The sequence below is a fragment of the Thrips palmi genome, unplaced genomic scaffold (genome assembly GCF_012932325.1).
Source record: "Thrips palmi isolate BJ-2018 unplaced genomic scaffold, TpBJ-2018v1 HiC_scaffold_18, whole genome shotgun sequence".
NCBI classification, from domain to species: Eukaryota; Metazoa; Arthropoda; class Insecta; order Thysanoptera; family Thripidae; genus Thrips; species Thrips palmi.
The window spans coordinates 10109020-10131175 of NW_023144627.1; positions in this window are offsets into that span (position 1 = coordinate 10109020).

Here is a 22156-nt window from a genome sequence, read left to right on the forward strand (position 1 = left end):
AGCGAAGGGCCGGGTGGAGGATGTGGCGAGGATCTCCGTGCGATCGAGAAGAGAATTTGAAGACGCTCCTCCCATATGTTGCAACGTAAAATATGAAGGCGCAGGCGTTGCTGGGCGTTGCCGGGCGTTGCCGCCCTTCCCGTCTCTCCGAGGCGACCCGTGCGCCGCCGCCGAGCCGCGCCGCTCCGCCAGTCTTGCTTCGTGTCCCCGTATTTCAAATCTCGCGCCGTGCCGCGCCGTGCCGTGCCGCGCCTCGAGCCGCACGGCGCGACATATGAAAGGTGTTTCGCGCAGCAATCCGCATGGCGGGCCCGATCCTGTTATTGTGCCATCTCCTCGAAGCTCCCCGTCTCCTTCGTGGCCGTCATCGCCGTGCCGCGCTGCGCCGCGACCCCCAGGACCCTGCAGCAGACCGATTGCGAGAGACGTCGCTCTGTCTCTCTCGCACCCGTAAGGGACGCCCGAAGGGTGAGAAGGAGACAGAGCGACGGGCACGCGACTCTCTCGGAATCGGTCTGATGGTGCACCACCGGGACCACCTCGCGGGCTAATTGAAACGCTCCTTTACCAACAGGCTGGACCTCTCTATCTCTCTCTATCTCTCTCTATCTCTATCTCTCTCATCTCTATCTCTCTCTCTCTCTCTCTCTCTCTCTCTCTCTCTCTCTCTCTCTCTCTCTCGGATCCAAGACGTGGCTTGAGTGCAAGCGAGAGAGAGACCCAGTCATCTGTGTTGCGTGCTGCCTACCCGCGGCCGGGCGGGCGGCTCGACGGCACCGCACCGCGCCCTGCAGCCTGATTCCGAGAGTCGTTTTCGTCGCTCTGTCTCTCTCGCACTCACAGGGATTTCCCCGTAGGTGCGAGAGAGAAAGAGCGATGAAAACGACTCTCGGAATCAGGCCGGCGCTACACCGCGCACCACGCAAATTAGGCATGAAACATTGAGGGAGGCCCGCTGCCCCGCCAGAACAAAGGATGAACGGGATCCTCCAACTCGGACGGCCACGGCCAGGCCGGGCCCGCGTGCGTGTGCCCGGGACAGCCCGCGAACAAAGCGAGACCCAGGGGGGGAGAGAGAGAGAGAGAGAGAGGGGAGAGAGAGAGAGAGAGAGAGAGAGGGGGGGGGGGGGCGGGAGGGAGGGAGTACGCGAGGGAGGAAAGCACCTCTCTGACGAGACGATCGGCGTGTCTCGGTGTCCGCGGCCACTCCAGGTTCGTCGTCGACGCCCAGACCGCGCCACCTGCCCTCCGCAACTACACTACAATAATTCCAAACTGCGGGGCGGGTTGCGGCGGGGTGGGCGGCACTCCGCAGCGGTCCTACTTTGTCCCCTGCAGGTGACGGTGGGGGAGAGGCAGAGCCGGCAGAGCAAACAACACTAGTAGCCGGCGGGGTCCGAACCTATCCCATCCTATTGAACGACTGGGCCAATAAGTGCCCCACCCTCCCTGCCCCTGCCTGCCCCTTTCACTGGGCGGGCGCGCACGCCATTTACGAATGGACCCACTCAACGCGGAGCTGGTCGTGATGCTAGCAGTGCTGCTCCACAACGTGCACAACGTGCGCGTCAGCGCGCCCAATCACTGGGGTCAACTTTAATTATCATGCCAGCTAATCGGCTCCTTTTTCTGAGCTCAACCCGTCTCTCTCTCTGCCTCTGTCTCTGTCTCTCTCCCCCCGTCTCTCTCTCCCTTTCTCTCTCTGTCTCTCTGTCTCTCTCTGTCACTCTCTCTCTCTCTCTCTCTCTCTCTCTCTCTCTCTCTCTCTCTCTCTCTCTCTCTCTCTCTCTCCCCCTCACCCTTTCTCCCCTTTGCGGCCTGCCCGCGGCGGCCCGATCATGACGAAGTGCTTTTCGCTTCATTTTCAGTGCTCCGCTGCGGAGCCGCGGAAGGAAGGCAAGTTTTGTTGCGCGGAAACTGAAGAAGCCGGCGGCGATAGCGGCGCCGCATTGCCTTTCGGCGCCTTTCGGCCACAATAAGGAAGGCGGTGGGATAGGTGGGGGGAAGTACTGCAGTTCGCAGTACCTTCGAATACACATGCCTGGAGAGGGGAAGGGGGCGTGAGGGGAAAGGGGAGGGGAGGGGTGAGCAAAGTGTTTTCGTAATGGTAATGCGATACCCTGAAAAAAAAATTTCACCGTGGCGCTGGTTAAAAGACAGTAGGGCATGGAAGTATAGTCGTCGACCTTTCCGCTCATCTCGGTGCCGCCACCCCGGAATTTCGGGCCGCCCTTTGCATTCATTACTGCGGCCGCTCTAATGAGTCGCCCGGATTGACGCTGCAGCCTTCCTCGCCCTGCAGACTGATTCCGAGAGTCTCTCTCGAACCTACTCGGGACGCCCTGCGAGTGCGAGAGAGACAGAGCGACGAAAACGACTCTCGGAATCAGTCTGCTGGTCTTCATCGTTCTTGGTCGCAACGGCGCCTAGCATCAGCACCACGTGTCTCGAGCAATGACGTAGCAATGAGCAGGATCTAGATTTGAATCCCAAACACTTGTACCTTTTCATCAGTTTACCACTGGTATCATCAGTACAAGTTTCGTGGCTGCATCTTCTAAGCGAGTTGGTAGCTGAGTTGGCTAAAGAGTCGGCTTCTGTGAGAGGGGCTCGGGTTCGAGTCCCGTGGGCTTCAATCTTTTTCTGAGCTGGGTTCCCAAACTCTCCGTTCACTTCTCGAAGCCAAAGAATCAGGTAAACACAGTCTGAGTTTGGGCGAGGATGTAGTGTGTGATTCAGTGGCTCAGGGCGCAGCGGTAGCGGCCGCCCCGACAGAGGATAATGGTTCAAATCCCAGTTGAGGAAATGTTTTCCTCAGTTAAACTTTGAATCCCGCACCATCAGTATCAACATCGGCGAGCACATTACTAACATTTCAGTGGCTGAGAGTGCAGAGGAGGTGGTCGCCCCGAGAGAGCGCACGGAAAAAACTCCGTGGTCGTGGCGACCGAAAGTCGATCGCCACGACCATCTTCTTCGATAGCTGGTGGGAACCGGATTTCTGATTGTGAGAACCATGTCACCGAGCTGAGGCAAGCTGGCCATCAGAACGACTGTATTGATTGTGACAATCAAGAATAGGGCATCCTAGAACCGTCCTCCATCAGTTGCAGGGATAGGTATGATTTTGGAACGCTTCGAGACGACCAGAAAGTTGGTCGAGAGGACCAACTCATTTGACACTTTAGTGATCGGATCTCGTTTTTGGAGAATTTTCACCCTGACGCTGAACTCAGCAGGATTGGTTAGAACTTGTAGCTTTGTGGTCCTCACATAGGTAGCGCTTCTTGCACCTCCAGCGGGACTATATGTAAAATTAAAGGTGGCGATGAAGCCACGAAGCCGCGCCACTCATCCCGATGCCGAGGTTGCGTTTCGGCATTGGTGAGCGCCACCTCGACGGCTCCGAAAATAATACGCGCAACTCAGGCCACCGCTTACAACTAGAGCAGCGGTTCCCAACCTTTTTCGGTTCGCAACCCCAAATTTGTAACAAAAAATTTCCGCGACCCCCAGGAAAAATTTCGCGACCCCACGCGACCCCTCCTTTAGCATGCCTTTGATACAAAGTGCCATAATCCACCTTAGTTTGGGAGCAGTATTGCCGCAAAGTTGATCAAAACGGCCACAAATGTATTTTAAAAATCGTGTTTTGGGCCGACTTTAAGCAGCCACTGCGTCGGATCCGAGGGGGTATTTCGTCCTCCCTCAACGGGCATTTGGTCTTTAGACCTTTCTTGAGCATGCCTTTGTTACGGAGTGTGATTATCTGCCATAGTATGGGAGCAGTATTGCCACAAAGTTGATCAAAACGCTCACAAATGTCTTTGAAAAATCGTGTTTTGGGCTGACTTTAAGCAGCCTTTGCGTCTGATCCGAGGCGGTATTTCGTCCTCCCTCAACGGGCATTTGGTCTTTAAACCTTCCTTTAACATGCCTTTGTTACGGAGTGCGATTATCGGCCTTAGTTTGGGCGCGGGCTGCGCGGGCCCAGCGGCCCGTGATGGCGAAACCATTCACTGCATCTCGATGCATCCGGGCAGCAATGGCTGATCTACAGAGCGCTTGGGTACAAAGTCCGATCTACACAGTGCTCCCTACAATGCCCGATCTACACGGAACCTTTTTAAAAAGACCGACCCGTATTTCAAAGTTTTTTTGCCATCTCTGTCAATCCTAAAGTACGATAGTAAAATCTCGGAAATTCATTTTTAGAAAATAATGAAGCATACTTCGATAAAAAGGGTCGAAAAAAATTTTGGGGACGTAGTATTTAATTTTGACAGAAATGGCAAAATAGCTTTAAAAAACAGATCGGTTTTTTAAAAATGGTTCCATGTAGATCAGTCATTGTAGATGAGCGCTCTGTAGAACGGACTTTGTACCCAAGCGCTATGAAGATCGGCCATTGCTGACCGGATGCATCGATCTTGCATCGGCAGGCCCTGGGCAGGGCCGTTCCGTTCGTTCCGTTTCGTGGGGCCCGGCACGTCGGACGCGTCCCCCCTCGGCCCCGGCCAATGGGTGGGACCGATGCCCGTCGCCGCATTGTCGGCCGAGACTCTGATCGGGGAGGACTCTGACTCCGAACGTTGGGACGTCTAGCCGCTAACCTAACCCAACCCAACCTAACCTAACCTAACCGATTCCTCCAGGACCTCCGGGGTCACGCCGTTCGGCTGCCGCGACACTGTCGCGCTTCGGCTGCCGCGACACTGTCGCGCCTCGGCTGCCGCGACGCTGTCGCGCCTTCCATGTCGCGACACTGTTGCGCTTCGGCTGCCGCGACACTGTCGGGCTTCCCCTGCCGCGACACTGTCGCGCTTCCCCTGCCGCGACACTGTCGCTCCTCGGCAGCCGCGACGCTGTCGCGCTTCCCCTGCCCGCGAGATACCCGCGAAAGTTTTGCCGGGCCCAGCGAGTGCCTGCGAGTGCCCGCAGGAGTTTAGCCGGGCCCCGCCTGACGTAACCTAACCTAACCTAACCTTACCTAACCTAACCTAACCTAACCTAACCTTACCTAACCTAACCTAACCTAACCTAACCCAACCTAACCTAACCTAACTTAACCTAACCTAATCTAACCTAACCTAACCTAACCTAACCTAACCTAACCTAACCCGACCCGACCCAACCCAACCCAACCCAACCCAACCCAACCCAACCCAACCCGCGACCCCGAGTGCCGAGTCTAGTCAACCCCTCTACCCTGACCGCTCAGCCACCGAACCAGCTTGTCGACGGTGATGTCGCAACTCCTCTTGAGCTGCCGTTCGAGAAATCTGGTCCCGAAAAAATGGTGCTTGGAGCGGTCTCGAACCCGGCACCTGCCGCTTCCCACATCATGCTCTTAACCACTGAGCCACCGGGACGCCATGGCACCCGCCGTGCCTGCGCTGGTACTCAATCTTCTCTGAATATACCTCCCCAAGCAATTAGTCGCCGAAAAAAATTGTGTAGACCACCGGTCCCGAACCCGGGACCTGCCGCTTCCCACATCATGCTCTTAACCACTGAGCCACCGGGACGCCATGGCACCCGCCGTGCCTGCGCTGGTACTCAATCTTCTCTGTATATACCTCTCCAAGCAATTGTTCGCCGAAAAAATTGTGTCGACCACCGGTCCCGAACCCGGGACCTGCCGCTTCCCACATCATGCTCTTAACCACTGAGCCACCGGGACGCCATGGCACCCGCCGTGCCTGCGCTGGTACTCAATCTTCTCTGAATAACCTCCCAAGCAATTGGTCGCCGAAAAAATTGTGTAGACCACCGGTCCGAACCGGGACCTGCCGCTTCCCACATCATGCTCTTAACCACTGAGCCACCGGGACGCCATGGCACCCGCCCTGCCTGCGCCGGTACCCAATCTTCTCTGAATATACCTCCCCAAGCAACTGGTCGCCGAAAAAATTGTAAATACAACCGGTCCCGAACCCGGGACCTGCCGCTTCCCACATCATGCTCTTAACCACTGAGCTACCGGAGGACCATGGCACCCGCACTGCCAGCGCTGGTACTCAATCCTCTCTGGATAGACCTCGTCAAGAAGTCGGTTGCCTTTGCCGAAAAATATGCTCATGATACTAGTCTCGAACCCGAGGCCTGCCAGTCAGGAACTCAGCACTCTAACCACTGCGCTACCAGGTTGCTATGCGCACAGTGCACCTAGCGCCAAACTTGAATAGCCACCCATCTTGCTTGATGCTGGACAAATTATAACTTCGGCGCTAGGTGCGCGGGCAGCAAGTCTCCGTGCTGCGGCCCCCCTCCAGGCCATGACCTCCACCACGCGCGGGCTGCGCGGGCCCAGCGGCCCGTGATGGCGAAACCATTCACTGCATCTTGCATCGGCAGGCCCTGGGCAGGGCCGTTCCGTTCGTTCCGTTTCGTGGGGCCCGGCCCGTCGGACGAGCCCCGCCTCGGCCCCGGCCAATGGGTGGGACCGATGCCCGTCGCCGCATTGTCGGCCGAGACTCTGACTCGGGGAGGACTCTGACTCCCGAACGTTCGGGACGTCTAGCCGTCTAACCTAACCTAACCCAACCTAACCTAACCTATTCCTCCAGGACCTCCGGGGTCACGCCGTTCGGCTGCCGCGACACTGTCGCGCTTCGGCTGCCGCGACACTGTCGCGCCTCGGCTGCCGCGACGCTGTCGCGCTTCCCCTGCCGCGACACTGTCGCGCCTCGGCTGCCGCGACGCTGTCGCGCTTCCCCTACCGCGACACTGTCGCGCCTCGGCTGCCGCGACGCTGTCGCGCTTCCCCTGCCCGCGAGATACCCGCGAAAGTTTTGCCGGGCCCAGCGAGTGCCTGCGAGTGCCCGCAGGAGTTTAGCCGGGCCCCCCCTGACCTAACCTAACCTAACCTAACCTAACCTAACCTAACCTAACTCTACCTAACCTAACCTAACCCAACCTAACCCAACCTAACCTATCCCAACCTAACCTAACCTAACCTAACCTAACCTAACCCAACCCAACCCAACCTAACCTAACCAAACCTAACCTAACCTAACCTAACCCAACCTAACCTAACCTAACCTAACCTAACCCGACCCCACCCAACCCAACCAACCCAACCCAACCCAACCCAACCCAACCCAAACCAACCCCACCCCACCCAACCCCAAACCCCAAACCCAACCCAACCCGCGACCCCGAGTCTAGTCAACTCCTCTACCCAGACCGCTCAGCCACCGAACCAGCTTGTCGGCGGTGATGTCGCAACTCCTCTTGAGCTGCCGTTCGAGAAATCTGGTCCCGAAAAAATGGTGCTTGGAGCGGTCTCGAACCCGGCACCTGCCGCTTCCCACATCATGCTCTCAACCACTGAGCCACCGGGACGCCATGGCACCCGCCGTGCCTGCGCCGCCGCCGTTCCCGCCGACCCAAGCAATTGGTCGCCGAAAAAATTGTGTAGACCACCGGTCCCGAACCCGGGACCTGCCGCTTTCCACATCATGCTCTTAACCACTGAGCCACCGGGACGCCATGGCACCCGCCGTGCCTGCGCCGCCGCCGTGCCCGCCGACCCAAGCAATTGGTCGCCGAAAAAATTGTGTAGACCACCGGTCCCGAACCCGGGACCTGCCGCTTCCCACATCATGCTCTCAACCACTGAGCCACCGGGACGCCATGGCACCCGCCGTGCCTGCGCTGGTACTCAATCTTCTCTGAATATACCTCCCCAAGCAATTGGTCGCCGAAAAAATTGTGTAGACCACCGGTCCCGAACCCGGGACCTGCCGCTTCCCACATCATGCTCTTAACCACTGAGCTACCGGAGGACCATGGCACCCTTACTGCCAGCGCTGGTACTCAATCCTCTCTGGATAGACCTCGTCAAGAAGTCGGTTGCCTTTGCCGAAAAATATGCTCATGATACTAGTCTCGAACCCGAGGCCTGCCAGTCAGGAACTCAGCACTCTAACCACTGCGCTACCAGGTTGCTATGCGCACAGTGCACCTAGCGCCAAACTTGAATAGCCACCCATCTTGCTTGATGCTGGACAAATTATAACTTCGGCGCTAGGTGCGCGGGCAGCAAGTCTCCGTGCTGCGGCCCCCCCCCAGGCCATGACCTCCACCACGCGCGGGCTGCGCGGGCCCAGCGGCCCGTGATGGCGAAACCATTTACTGCATCTTGCATCGGCAGGCCCTGGGCAGGGCCGTTCCGTTCGTTCCGTTTCGTGGGGCCCGGCCCGTCGGACGCGCCCCGCCTCGGCCCCCGGGCCCAAAGGGTGGGACCGATGCCCGTCGCCGCATTGTCGGCCGAGACTCTGACTCGGGGAGGACTCTGACTCCCGAACGTTCGGGACGTCTAGCCGTCTAACCTAACCTAACCCAACCTAACCTAACCTAACCTATTCCTCCAGGACCTCCGGGGTCACGCCGTTCGGCTGCCGCGACACTGTCGCGCTTCGGCTGCCGCGACACTGTCGCGCCTCGGCTGCCGCGACGCTGTCGCGCTTCCCCTACCGCGACACTGTCGCGCCTCGGCTGCCGCGACGCTGTCGCGCTTCCCCTACCGCGACACTGTCGCGCCTCGGCTGCCGCGACGCTGTCGCGCTTCCCCTGCCCGCGAGATACCCGCGAAAGTTTTGCCGGGCCCAGCGAGTGCCTGCGAGTGCCCGCAGGAGTTTAGCCGGGCCCCGCCTGACCTAACCTAACCTAACCTAACCTAACCCAACCTAACCTAACCTAACCCAACCTAACCTAACCCAACCTAACCTAACCTAACCCAACCTAACCTAACCTCACCCAACCTAACCGAACCTAACCTAACCTAACCTAACCCAACCCAACCCAACCTAACCTAACCTAACCTAACCTAACCTAACCTAACCTAACCTAACCTAACCTAACCTAACCTAACCTAACCTAACCTAACCTATTCCTCCAGGACCTCCGGGGTCACGCCGTTCGGCTGCCGCGACACTGTCGCGCTTCGGCTGCCGCGACACTGTCGCGCCTCGGCTGCCGCGACGCTGTCGCGCTTCCCCTACCGCGACACTGTCGCGCCTCGGCTGCCGCGACACTGTGGCGATTCGGCTGCCGCGACACTGTCGCGCCTCGGCTGCCGCGACGCTGTCGCGCCTTCCCTGTCGCGACACTGTGGCGATTCGGCTGCCGCGACGCTGTCGCGCTTTCCCTGCCGAGACACTGTCGCGCTTCCCCTGTCGCGACACTGGCGATTCGGCTGCCGCGACACTGTCGCGCCTCGGCTGCCGCGATGCTGTCGCGCTTTCCCTGCCGAGACACTGTCGCGCTTCCCCTGCCGCGACACTGTTGCGCCTCGGCTGCCGCGACGCTGTCGCGCTTCCCCTGCCGCGACACTGTCGCGCTTCCCCTGCCCGCGAGATACCCGCGAAAGTTTTGCCGGGCCCAGCGAGATACCCGCGAAAGTTTTGCCGGGCCCAGCGAGTGCCTGCGAGTGCCCGCAGGAGTTTAGCCGGGCCCCGCCTGACGTAACCTAACCTAACCTAACCTAACCTAACCTAACCTAACCTAACCAAACCTAACCTAACCTAACCTAACCTAACCTAACATAACCTAACCTAACCTAACCTAACCTAACCTAACCTAACCTAACCCCACCCCACCCCAAACCCCAAACCCCAAACCCCAAACCCCAAACCCCAAACCCCAAACCAACCCCACCCAACCCAACCCAACCCAACCCAACCCGCGACCCCGAGTCTAGTCAACTCCTCTACCCAGACCGCTCAGCCACCGAACCAGCTTGTCGGCGGTGATGTCGCAACTCCTCTTGAGCTGCCGTTCGAGAAATCAGGTCCCGAAAAAATGGTGCTTGGAGCGGTCTCGAACCCGGCACCTGCCGCTTCCCACATCATGCTCTTAACCACTGAGCCACCGGGACGCCATGGCACCCGCCGTGCCTGCGCTGGTACTCAATCTTCTCTGAATATACCTCTCCAAGCAATTAGTCGCCGAAAAAATTGTGTAGACCACCGGTCCCGAACCCGGGACCTGCCGCTTCCCACATCATGCTCTTAACCACTGAGCCACCGGGACGCCATGGCACCCGCCGTGCCTGCGCTGGTACTCAATCTTCTCTGTATATACCTCTCCAAGCAATTGTTCGCCGAAAAAAAATTTTGTCGACCACCGGTCCCGAACCCGGGACCTGCCGCTTCCCACATCATGCTCTTAACCACTGAGCCACCGGGACGCCATGGCACCCGCCGTGCCTGCGCTGGTACTCAATCTTCTCTGAATATACCTCCCCAAGCAATTGGTCGCCGAAAAAATTGTGTAGACCACCGGTCCCGAACCCGGGACCTGCCGCTTCCCACATCATGCTCTTAACCACTGAGCCACCGGGACGCCATGGCACCCGCCCTGCCTGCGCCGGTACCCAATCTTCTCTGAATATACCTCCCCAAGCAACTGGTCGCCGAAAAAATTGTAAATACAACCGGTCCCGAACCCGGGACCTGCCGCTTCCCACATCATGCTCTTAACCACATAGCTACCGGAGGACCATGGCACCCGCACTGCCAGCGCTGGTACTCAATCCTCTCTGGATAGACCTCGTCAAGAAGTCGGTTGCCTTTGCCGAAAAATATGCTCATGATACTAGTCTCGAACCCGAGGCCTGCCAGTCAGGAACTCAGCACTCTAACCACTGCGCTACCAGGTTGCTATGCGCACAGTGCACCTAGCGCCAAACTTGAATAGCCACCCATCTTGCTTGATGCTGGACAAATTATAACTTCGGCGCTAGGTGCGCGGGCAGCAAGTCTCCGTGCTGCGGCCCCCCTCCAGGCCATGACCTCCACCACGCGCGGGCTGCGCGGGCCCAGCGGCCCGTGATGGCGAAACCATTCACTGCATCTTGCATCGGCAGGCCCTGGGCAGGGCCGTTCCGTTCGTTCCGTTTCGTGGGGCCCGGCCCGTCGGACGCGCCCCGCCTCGGCCCCGGCCAATGGGTGGGACCGATGCCCGTCGCCGCATTGTCGGCCGAGACTCTGACTCGGGGAGGACTCTGACTCCCGAACGTTCGGGGCGTCTAGCCGTCTAACCTAACCTCACCTAACCCAACCTAACCTAACCTAACCTAACCTAACCTAACCTATTCCTCCAGGACCTCCGGGGTCACGCCGTTCGGCTGCCGCGACACTGTCGCGCTTCGGCTGCCGCGACACTGTCGCGCCTCGGCTGCCGCGACGCTGTCGCGCTTCCCCTACCGCGACACTGTCGCGCCTCGGCTGCCGCGACGCTGTCGCGCTTCCCCTGCCCGCGAGATACCCGCGAAAGTTTTGCCGGGCCCAGCGAGTGCCTGCGAGTGCCCGCAGGAGTTTAGCCGGGCCCCGCCTGACCTAACCTAACCTAACCTAACCCAACCTAACCTAACCCAACCTAACCTAACCCAACCTAACCTAACCCAACCTAACCTAACCTAACCTAACCTAACCCAACCCAACCCAACTTAACCTAACCTAACCTAACCTAACGTAACCTAACCCAACCCAACCTAACCCAACCTAACCTAACCTAACCTAACCTAACCTAATCTTACCTAACCTAATCTTACCTAACCTAACCCAACCCAACCTAACCCAACCTAACCTAACCTAACCTAATCTTACCTAACCTAACCTAACCTAACCTAACCCAACCTAACCCGACCCCACCCAACCCAACCCAACCCAACCCAACCTAACCCAACCCAACCCGCGACCCCGCGTCTAGTCAACTCCTCTACCCTGACCGCTCAGCCACCGAACCAGCTTGTCGACGGTGATGTCGCAACTCCTCTTGAGCTGCCGTTCGAGAAATCTGGTCTCGAAAAAATGGTGCTTGGAGCGGTCTCGAACCCGGCACCTGCCGCTTCCCACATCATGCTCTTAACCACTGAGCCACCGGGACGCCATGGCACCCGCCGTGCCTGCGCTGGTACTCAATCTTCTCTGAATACACCTCCCCAAGCAATTAGTCGCCGAAAAAATTGTGTAGACCACCGGTCCCGAACCCGGGACCTGCCGCTTCCCACATCATGCTCTTAACCACTGAGCCACCGGGACGCCATGGCACCCGCCCTGCCTGCGCCGGTACCCAATCTTCGCTGGATATACCTCCCCAAGCAACTGGTCGCCGAAAAAATTGTAAATACTACCGGTCCCGAACCCGGGACCTGCCGCTTCCCACAACATGCTCTTAACCACTGAGCTACCGGAGGACCATGGCACCCGCACTGCCAGCGCTGGTACTCAATCCTCTCTGGATAGACCTCGTCAAGAAGTCGGTTGCCTTTGCCGAAAAATATGCTCATGATACTAGTCTCGAACCCGAGGCCTGCCAGTCAGGAACTCAGCACTCTAACCACTGCGCTACCAGGTTGCTATGCGCACAGTGCACCTAGCGCCAAACTTGAATAGCCACCCATCTTGCTTGATGCTGGACAAATTATAACTTCGGCGCTAGGTGCGCGGGCAGCAAGTCTCCGTGCTGCGGCCCCCCTCCAGGCCATGACCTCCACCACGCGCGGGCTGCGCGGGCCCAGCGGCCCGTGATGGCGAAACCATTCACTGCATCTTGCATCGGCAGGCCCTGGGCAGGGCCGTTCCGTTCGTTCCGTTTCGTGGGGCCCGGCCCGTCGGACGCGCCCCGCCTCGGCCCCCGGGCCCAAAGGGTGGGACCGATGCCCGTCGCCGCATTGTCGGCCGAGACTCTGACTCGGGGAGGACTCTGACTCCCGAACGTTCGGGACGTCTAGCCGTCTAACCTAACCTAACCCAACCTAACCTAACCTAACTATTCCCCCAGGACCTCCGGGGTCACGCCGTTCGGCTGCCGCGACACTGTCGCGCTTCGGCTGCCGCGACACTGTCGCGCCTCGGCTGCCGCGACGCTGTCGCGCTTCCCCTGCCCGCGAGATACCCGCGAAAGTTTTGCCGGGCCCAGCGAGTGCCTGCGAGTGCCCGCAGGAGTTTAGCCGGGCCCCGCCTGACCTAACCTAACCTAACCTAACCTAACCTAACCTAACCCAACCTAACCTAACCTAACCTAACCCAACCTAACCCAACCTAACCTAACCTAACCCAACCTAACCTAACCTAACCTAACCCAACCCAACCCAACCTAACCTAACCCAACCTAACCTAACCTAACCTAACCCAACCTAACCTAACCTAACCTAACCTAACCTAACCTAACCTAACCTAACCCGACCCCACCCAACCCAACCCAACCCAACCCAACCCACCCCAACCCAACCCCACCCAACCCAATCCAACCCCACCCAACCCAACCCAACCCAACCCAACCCAACCCAACCCGCGACCCGAGTGTAGTCAACTCCTCTACCCAGACCGCTCAGCCACCGAACCAGCTTGTCGGCGGTGATGTCGCAACTCCTCTTGAGCTGCCGTTCGAGAAATCTGGTCCCGAAAAAATGGTGCTTGGAGCGGTCTCGAACCCGGCACCTGCCGCTTCCCACATCATGCTCTTAACCACTGAGCCACCGGGACGCCATGGCACCCGCCGTGCCTGCGCCGCCGCCGTGCCCGCCGACCCCAAACAATTGGTCGCCGAAAAAATTGTGTAGACCACCGGTCCCGAACCGGGACCTGCCGCTTCCCACATCATGCTCTCAAACCCCTGAGCCACCCGGGGCGCCATGGCACCCGCCGTGCCTGCGCTGGTACTCAATCTTCTCTGAATATACCTCCCCCAGCAATTGGTCGCCGAAAAAATTGTGTAGACCACCGGTCCCGAACCCGGGACCTGCCGCTTCCCACATCATGCTCTTAACCACTGAGCCACCGGGACGCCATGGCACCCGCCCTGCCTGCGCCGGTAACCAATCTTCTCTGGATATACCTCCCCAAGCAACTGGTCGCCGAAAAAATTGTAAATACAACCGGTCCCGAACCCGGGACCTGCCGCTTCCCACAACATGCTCTTAACCACTGAGCTACCGGAGGACCATGGCACCCTTACTGCCAGCGCTGGTACTCAATCCTCTCTGGATAGACCTCGTCAAGAAGTCGGTTGCCTTTGCCGAAAAATATGCTCATGATACTAGTCTCGAACCCGAGGCCTGCCAGTCAGGAACTCAGCACTCTAACCACTGCGCTACCAGGTTGCTATGCGCTCAGTGCACCTAGCGCCAAACTTGAATAGCCACCCATCTTGCTTGATGCTGGACAAATTATAACCTCGGCGCTAGGTGCGCGGGCAGCAAGTCTCCGTGCTGCGGCCCCCCTCCAGGCCATGACCTCCACCACGCGCGGGCTGCGCGGGCCCAGCGGCCCGTGATGGCGAAACCATTCACTGCATCTTGCATCGGCAGGCCCTGGGCAGGGCCGTTCCGTTCGTTCCGTTTCGTGGGGCCCGGCCCGTCGGACGCGCCCCGCCTCGGCCCCGGCCAATGGGTGGGACCGATGCCCGTCGCCGCATTGTCGGCCGAGACTCTGACTCGGGGAGGACTCTGACTCCCGAACGTTCGGGACGTCTAGCCGTCTAACCTAACCTAACCCAACCTAACCTAACCTAACCTATTCCTCCAGGACCTCCGGGGTCACGCCGTTCGGCTGCCGCGACACTGTCGCGCTTCGGCTGCCGCGACACTGTCGCGCCTCGGCTGCCGCGACGCTGTCGCGCTTCCCCTGCCGCGACACTGTCGCGCTTCCCCTGCCGCGACACTGTCGCGCCTCGGCTGCCGCGACACTGTCGCGCTTCCCCTGCCCGCGAGATACCCGCGAAAGTTTTGCCGGGCCCAGCGAGTGCCTGCGAGTGCCCGCAGGAGTTTAGCTGGGCCCCGCCTGACGTAACCTAACCTAACCTAACCTAACCTAACCTAACCCAACCTAACCTAACCTAACCTAACTTATCCCAACCTAACCTAACCTAACCTAACCTAACTTAACCAAACCCAACCGAACCGAACCTAACCCAACCCAACCCAACCGAACCTATGCAAAATTTTTTCCGTCCGATGGGGCCAGAATGGCCTTAGTAGGGCTATGTTAGGCTAGGTTAGTGCAACCTAGGCTTGGGAACACTGTCCGGGTCCCTCGTAAAAAAATTTAATTAAGCATTATAAGTTCAAATAAAAATTTTATCAAAATTTTATAAATGCGCTTTTATTTTATAAATCTCTTGTAACAGTTAACATAAATTTTATAAAGAGCTTTGAGTTTTATAAAGCGTTACAAAGTACCGAGGACCCGCCATAAAGTTTCATAAGATAGTATAAATTCCTTATTAATTTTCTTGTAATTTTGTTATCCGCTAGATGGCGCTGCGTGTCGCTATGCGAAATTACTTCTCGGTTGTAGCTCCGGCTAGGAAAAGCATTGGGTGCAGGCGGGTTCCCTCTCGTGTTTCAAGGATGTGAAGTCACTTCTGCATGGCTTCGGAATTTTTGACGCCTGAAGGTATCATACCGATGCCTTTACCCCTCCCTGTCATTGATGATGGGCTACTTTTACTTGTGGATGCGACAGTTTCCATCAAAGTTATAAGATTTTATAAAATTTCAATCTCCTTATTACGTGCTGTAATGTCATCATTACTTCTTATAAAAGTTGTTTTATAAAAACGCCTTATTAAATAGTAATTACCTAGATATTAAGGAGCAATTAAACCGTAATAAAGGAGCTTATAAGCCTTTATAAAAAGGCTTCTTATAAATTTTTTTTTTAAATTTTGTAAAGATGTTATGAAAATTTTACCAAATTTTATAAAGGTTTTTTTCGAGGGGTGAAACAAAATTCGGCTTAACCTAACCTAACCTAACCTAACCTAACCTTACCCAACCCAACCCAACCGAACCTAAGCAAAATTTTTTCCGTCCGATGGGGCCAGATTGGCCTTAGTAGGGCTAGGTTAGGATAGGTTAGTGCAACCTAGGCTTGGGAAGACTGTCCGTGCGAAACAAAATTCGGCTTAACCTAACCTAACCTAACCCAACCCAACCCAACCCAACCGAACCTAAGCAAAATTTTTTCCGTCCGATGGGGCCAGAATGGCCTCAGTAGGGCTAGGTTAGGCTATGTTATTGCAACCTAGGCCTGGGAAGCCTGTCCGGGTGAAATAAAATTCAGCTTAACCTAACCTAACCTAACCTAATCCAATCTAGCCGAAGCGCGACAGTGTCGCGTCAGCCGAAGCGCGACAGTGTCGCGTCAGCCGAAGCGCGACAATGTCGCGGCAGCCGAAGCGCGACAGGTTAACCTAAAATGACCTTGAAAAACCGGCAAATTTAACGTAGTTTTCTCATTATAACTACACTTTATCTCGAGAGTTTTAAATATAACGATACGTCCTACGCCACAGGAAATTTCACGCAGATTCCGAATCTGTCCTCGGATTTGCAATGCGATGAACGATTGCTGAGAACGAAATCCCAGTCCTAAAAAACCATGGAGGGTCCCATGGTGCATGGGACATCATGGGATTGCATGGGAAGAAAAACCCCATGGTGTCCAAAACACCCCTCATTTTTGGCCCCTTTTCCCATGAGGATATTATTCCATGGTGTCTGGTTTGCATGGTGTCTGGTCCCATGGCATACTCATGGTGCATGACGTTCCAAGTGCCGTGTCACAAAGTCAACCTATGTGACACATGGGTTCCGCGAGATCATCTTTCCCACGTAAAAATTCGATGCTGAGCACGATGGAGCGGTAGCCATCACTCTATCTTTAGTAGTTTTCAAGTTGCAAAGGAATTCTCAATAATCTCTGGAGACTTCAACGCACGGGCTGGAGGACGTTACCATGGTGCGAGCGCCACCATGGGGATGCCATGCTTAACCGTGGTGTAATCACCATGGTGGATCTTAAACCATGGCATTATCTTTTGCTTCATCCCAAGGTGTTAGAGTGCTCGTGGTGTTTTCCTAAATTTTCATGGTGAAAGATCGTCGTCTCGTGGAAAGTCATCCATGGGACCCCATGCGCTCCATAGTTTTTTAGGACTGGGAACGGATTAAGTTTGCTATGCGTAGGATGGCCGTAGCTCGCAGGATAGCGCGACGCCGCCGAAAAGTTTCGGAGAGAAATTCATTGTTATAACATGTCTGTTGGTCAAATCCAATGAATGAAAACGATTCCTTGGTTAATAAATTGTGGCTTAGCATGGCCACTTTTTCCAAAAGTCGAATTTTTAATTGATTTCTAAGCAATAATAGAGGCCGGTGCAGCCTATTCTCGGGCGCCGGGCGGCCGACCGGGCCGTGGCGAGCCACCCGAGACATGGTCCCAGCCGCGCTAAGGGAGTTTCCACCCGCTGTTCTTCGACTCAACAAGCGTCCCAGGAAAAGGCATTTTCACGCCGAATAGAATGCGTCGAGGACCATTGGGCACCGGTTATATGTTTCATGGACCCATAGCAACGTTCCATGTGAATTTCAAGCAAATCGGAGCTTATCGACCATTTTCGTGGAAAAAATGTTAAGGCACATAATGGTTTCTTTACGTTTTGGGCAAAAAATTTGAAATAGCTCAAATTCGATTATGTTGTGCTGGAGCACTCCCTCACGACTCCTGACTCTATTTCGAAAGCTTTTACGGCCCCAAACTTGTCGATATCATGTAGGAAACTGAAATGCTCTGAGCATACGCCGTGCAGGTAGGCAATCTTTCTATCGTCCACAGCATCTTCACCGCACCACCATTGTGGGAGCGTGCCGGTCAGACGCAAGGTTCCTTGGTCTAAGTTGTCCCGCACTCAACCTACACTGGTGGCGGGGCTCCTGCATCGTTGAGTATTCTCATGTGTGCGCTGACACGTTTCTTTTTACGTTGGGCGGGTTCGGCCTATGAGGCCTCGCCCTGGGCTTTTCTGAATTTGACGCCGCTGCAGCTTCTACCGATGAGTTCCACTGCTGCTGCAACTGCTCCTGCTGCTACTGCCTCAGCTGCTACTGCTACTGTTTTTGCACGTGTGATCTAGCCCTTAATGGTAATGCTAGCGCCTTCTGGCAGGCAATCGCATTCACAAGTGTACGCCTTGTGGCCTACCCTCTGCAACACAGGCGCTGTGGAAAAGAGAGAGGGAGAGAGACAGAGAGATAGAAAGAGAGAGAGAGAAAGAGAGAGAGAGCGGGGGGGGGGGGGCGAAGACAGGGGGAGGGACGACCGTCTTGAAAGTGACAGTGCACATCCGGTTGTTCGCGACAATTGAATTGGAATCCCTTCCCTCTTTCCAGCCTCGTCCTCGCGGGTCGCGGCGCAATCATAATGAGAAGGAAGTGAGTCTCTATTAAATCAGAGTCCGGGGCGCGGCGCCTTGGTCACCGGAGTGGCGGCCACCGCGCAGAGTGGAGAAAGGAGGGGAAAAAATCTTTATTTTTGAAGTCTTCCAGTATTAAGATATTTCGAGTCCATTGAGTTCATACTGTGTGCCTTGAACTGATTTCTACGCTGGAGCGTGCCAGCACAACAGCACGGTTCATTTCGGACATGTGAGGCAGTTTGTCTTTTCTCTTTGAAAACGCTGCCAGGGTAGACGTTGACCTTGCGGGATGCCCAGGCGCCATTGTTTAGACACACTTTCGCTGTTTTGTTTACGTTTTGAATAAAACATTACAAAACTAGAGACACACGTGCCGGCCTGTGTACACTTTGAGGTAGTTTTCGTCCGCGCGTGTGCATGTGTGTGTGAGAGGGAGGGGGAAGAGAGAGAGAGAGAGAGAGAGAAGGAGAGAGAGAGAGAGAGAGAGAAGGAGAGAGAGAGAAGGAGAGAGAGAGAGAAGGAGAGAAGCGGGCCTCTCTCTGCAGGGACGAGGTCGAGCTTCCAATTGCATTTGTAGGACGGACTACCGGACAGCGGTGCTGCGCTGGCGGCTCAAACTCCACGCTGTAAACTTCCTCCTCATAGGGAACGTAAACACGGTGGGGAGGGAAGAGGCTGGAGGAAATGTTGCACGAGCCGCAAAGCAAAGCCCGCTGCGTGCTGCGTTCGGATGGATGCGTTTCCGTGTGCAACACATGTATAACCCCTCTGCAAAACGCGCGAGTGAGCTTCAAGTGACCGCATAGGAGCCTCTCCGGCCGTCGGGTTGGTCGGTCCACCGCAGCAGCGGCAGCCAGCATGTCTGAAGAGAAGAAAGCAGCAGCTAATACGTGGAATGAGTTGCTTCGAAAAAAGAAAAAAAGATGAAGCCGCAGTCAAACACTGTTATTCAAGGAACGTGACGTCACGTTCCTTTGAATGTGAAAACTGTCACGTTCCTTTAAACGTGACAAGTCACGCTCAAAGGAACGTGACAGGCTTGGTTCATTTGTCATATTAATTTAAGCGTGACACTAGCCAGCTGGAAAGCAGTCACGTTTCTTTCAACGAGACAAATGCAATGCTCATTTTGACGAGACAATTGTAATCAAATTGGGCGGCAAAGGCTAGACTCATCAGAGAAACCGTTCACGAGAACAGCAGTCTTCATGGCTTACATAAAAACTGAGCGGTGAAACTTACCACCAGCATGTTGGTAAGTTCAAATCATTTCCGCCCAACTCCGCTCTCACATGGACTGGTTTCAAATTTTAGTTCGAAGCCACCATCACTTCATACCCAGTCTTTTGTTTAAAATGTACTAACCTTACTAGGTACTCTGGGCAGCCCCTCTGAATCAATTTTTGGACAGGGTGACTGCTTCCGATGGTATCCAATGTTGAAAGCAAACCAAAACATTGCTTTCTGTAGTGGCCGACACATTATGAAGGTGACTTGGTGTTCATAAACTTGCATGATTTTCACAGTATTCCAAGCAACAGGCGCTCCACTGGGTATTCAGGTATTGACACACGAAAAGTCTCCAACGCACCGACGATTCATGAGGAGTCACCATCACACAGCGCAAGAAACAAACTTAATTTTATCATGACAAACTGCTGTTCCCAAACAATGTGTGGCCATTTTGTCTCCACCACGCGACGCCACGCCACGACTGCGACTGCCCATAGTCAAACCGACTGCCAATAGCGACTGCAGGCGCTTTTTGAGCTTCTTTTGTTTCCCTCACGGTATTTGCAGTTTTAAAATGGTCGCTTGCCTGTCTTGTTATCAGCTCTTCGACGCAATTTAATTATATTTTTTCTTGTACTGTGTCACGACGGCTCTTCGAGAACGATCTGTGCGTTGGAGACTTTTCGTGTGTCAATTCTTGAATACCCAGTGGAGCGCCTGTTGCTTGGAATACTGTGAAAATCATACAAGTTTATGAACACCAAGTCACCTTCATAATGTGTCTGCCACTACAGAAAGCAATGTTTTGGTTTGCTTTCAACATTGGATACCATCAGAAGCAGTCACCCTGTCCAAAAATTGATTCAGAGGGGCTGCCCAGAGTACCTAGTAAGGTTAGTACATTTGAAATGAAAGACTGGGTATGAAGTGGCTTTGAACTAAAATTTGAAACCAGTCCATGTGAGAGCGGAGTTGGGCGGAAATGATTTGAACTTACCAACATGCTGGTGGTAAGTTTCACCGCTCAGTTTTTATGTAAGCCATGAAGACTGCTGTTCTCGTGAACGGTTTCTCTGATGAGTCTAGCCTTTGCCGCCCAATTTGATTACAATTGTCTCGTCAAAATGAGCATTGCATTTGTCTCGTTGAAAGAAACGTGACTGCTTTCCAGCTGGCTAGTGTCACGCTTAAATTAATATGACAAATGAACCAAGCCTGTCACGTTCCTTTGAGCGTGACTTGTCACGTTTAAAGGAACGTGACAGTTTTCACATTCAAAGGAACGTGACGTCACGTTCCTTGAATAACAGTGAAGGGAATGTGAGGCACACACACACACACACACACACACACACTCACACACACACACACACACACACAGTGGCCTGTGGCCCCTTCTGGCTGCTCACCCCGGAGTAAAAAGTTTGGCGTCTGCTAATTTTCGCGGTTTCTCGCGTTTGCTCGTGCCGACATGCCCCCCTCCGGTCGTGCGGCCGCGCGGCCGTGAGCTCCGGCGGCGTCCGCGCAGCCAACACTACCACTACACTGGCAGGTTGGAGGAGCGAAGCGTTTTAGGGCGTGTGGATGCGGGCGGTGTAGGGCGGGTGGCCCACGGCGCCGACGGCGGCGACGGCGGCGTCGGGGTGACAACTTTAAGTCTCGGAATCACTCGGGACCTCATTAGCTAACACCTACTAGCGGCTGCACGACCCAAAACGGAGGGAAGCAGGGATTCGGACGCCGGTCCCTACAGTCGACAGAAGACGCCTTTACGCTCTCGGCTTCATGTGGAACAAAGTCGGCGTATAGTGTATTCCTTAGCATGGTGTGTCGGAAAAAAAACAAGAAAATCGAAAAAGAAAGACACACAACAGGCTGGAAGTGTCGGGATTTGAACTTGAGTCCGCAGAGTCGAAGGTCGGTGCCGCTGCCACTTTGACCACTCACACGCCCCGACGCCACACGCATCTCGCACCGAGAATTTCAATTAAAACTTCGGCAAGGCACAAGAAGAGGCTGGGGCGTGGCCGGTCCAACAAAGACGCATTGTTTCCAACTCTTGCGGGCTGCCAGCTGGGCCAGGGCGGCGCGCCGCGGTGCAGGCAGGCAGCACGGTGAGGCAGGACAGGGGCAGGCCGTCGAAGCCCGACGTGGATTTATTCACGCACCTGCCCTGTGGGCTGATTCCGAAAAGCACGCTGTCTCTCTCGCACGCACGGAGCTTGCCATGTTGGAGCGAGAGAGACAGAGAGATGTTCGGAGTCAGCCTTCTGGATGCTGTCGAAAGGACCCACCGCGTTCGGCTCGCAGGCTTGTTGGGACGCCCAGAAAAAAACGGGGGGATTTTGTCAGCAGGCAGCTGGTTGATCACCACGCCGCTTGTACAAGGCCTGACTACAGGTGTCCACTGACTGCCAATAGGACGATCTTGCGAGTAAGCGCCTCCTGGAATTCGAACCAAATGCCCACTTCGTTCCGTCGACCGGAAAGGAATCCCCATTTCCTCGTTCCTTTTTTTAGGCCCGGGCGTTTCAAATAAGATCCCGGGCCTCGCCACTGCAAATCAGAGACGGCGATTTGTATACGGAGTGAAGAGGTTCGGAAAGCTTGTAGCTTAGGATGCGCAAAGGAAATCGGAAATGAGAGCATTAGGACGAACAGGGCCCGCTCAATAGGGGCACAGGCACAGACTGCATTCGCAATAACGAGGTCA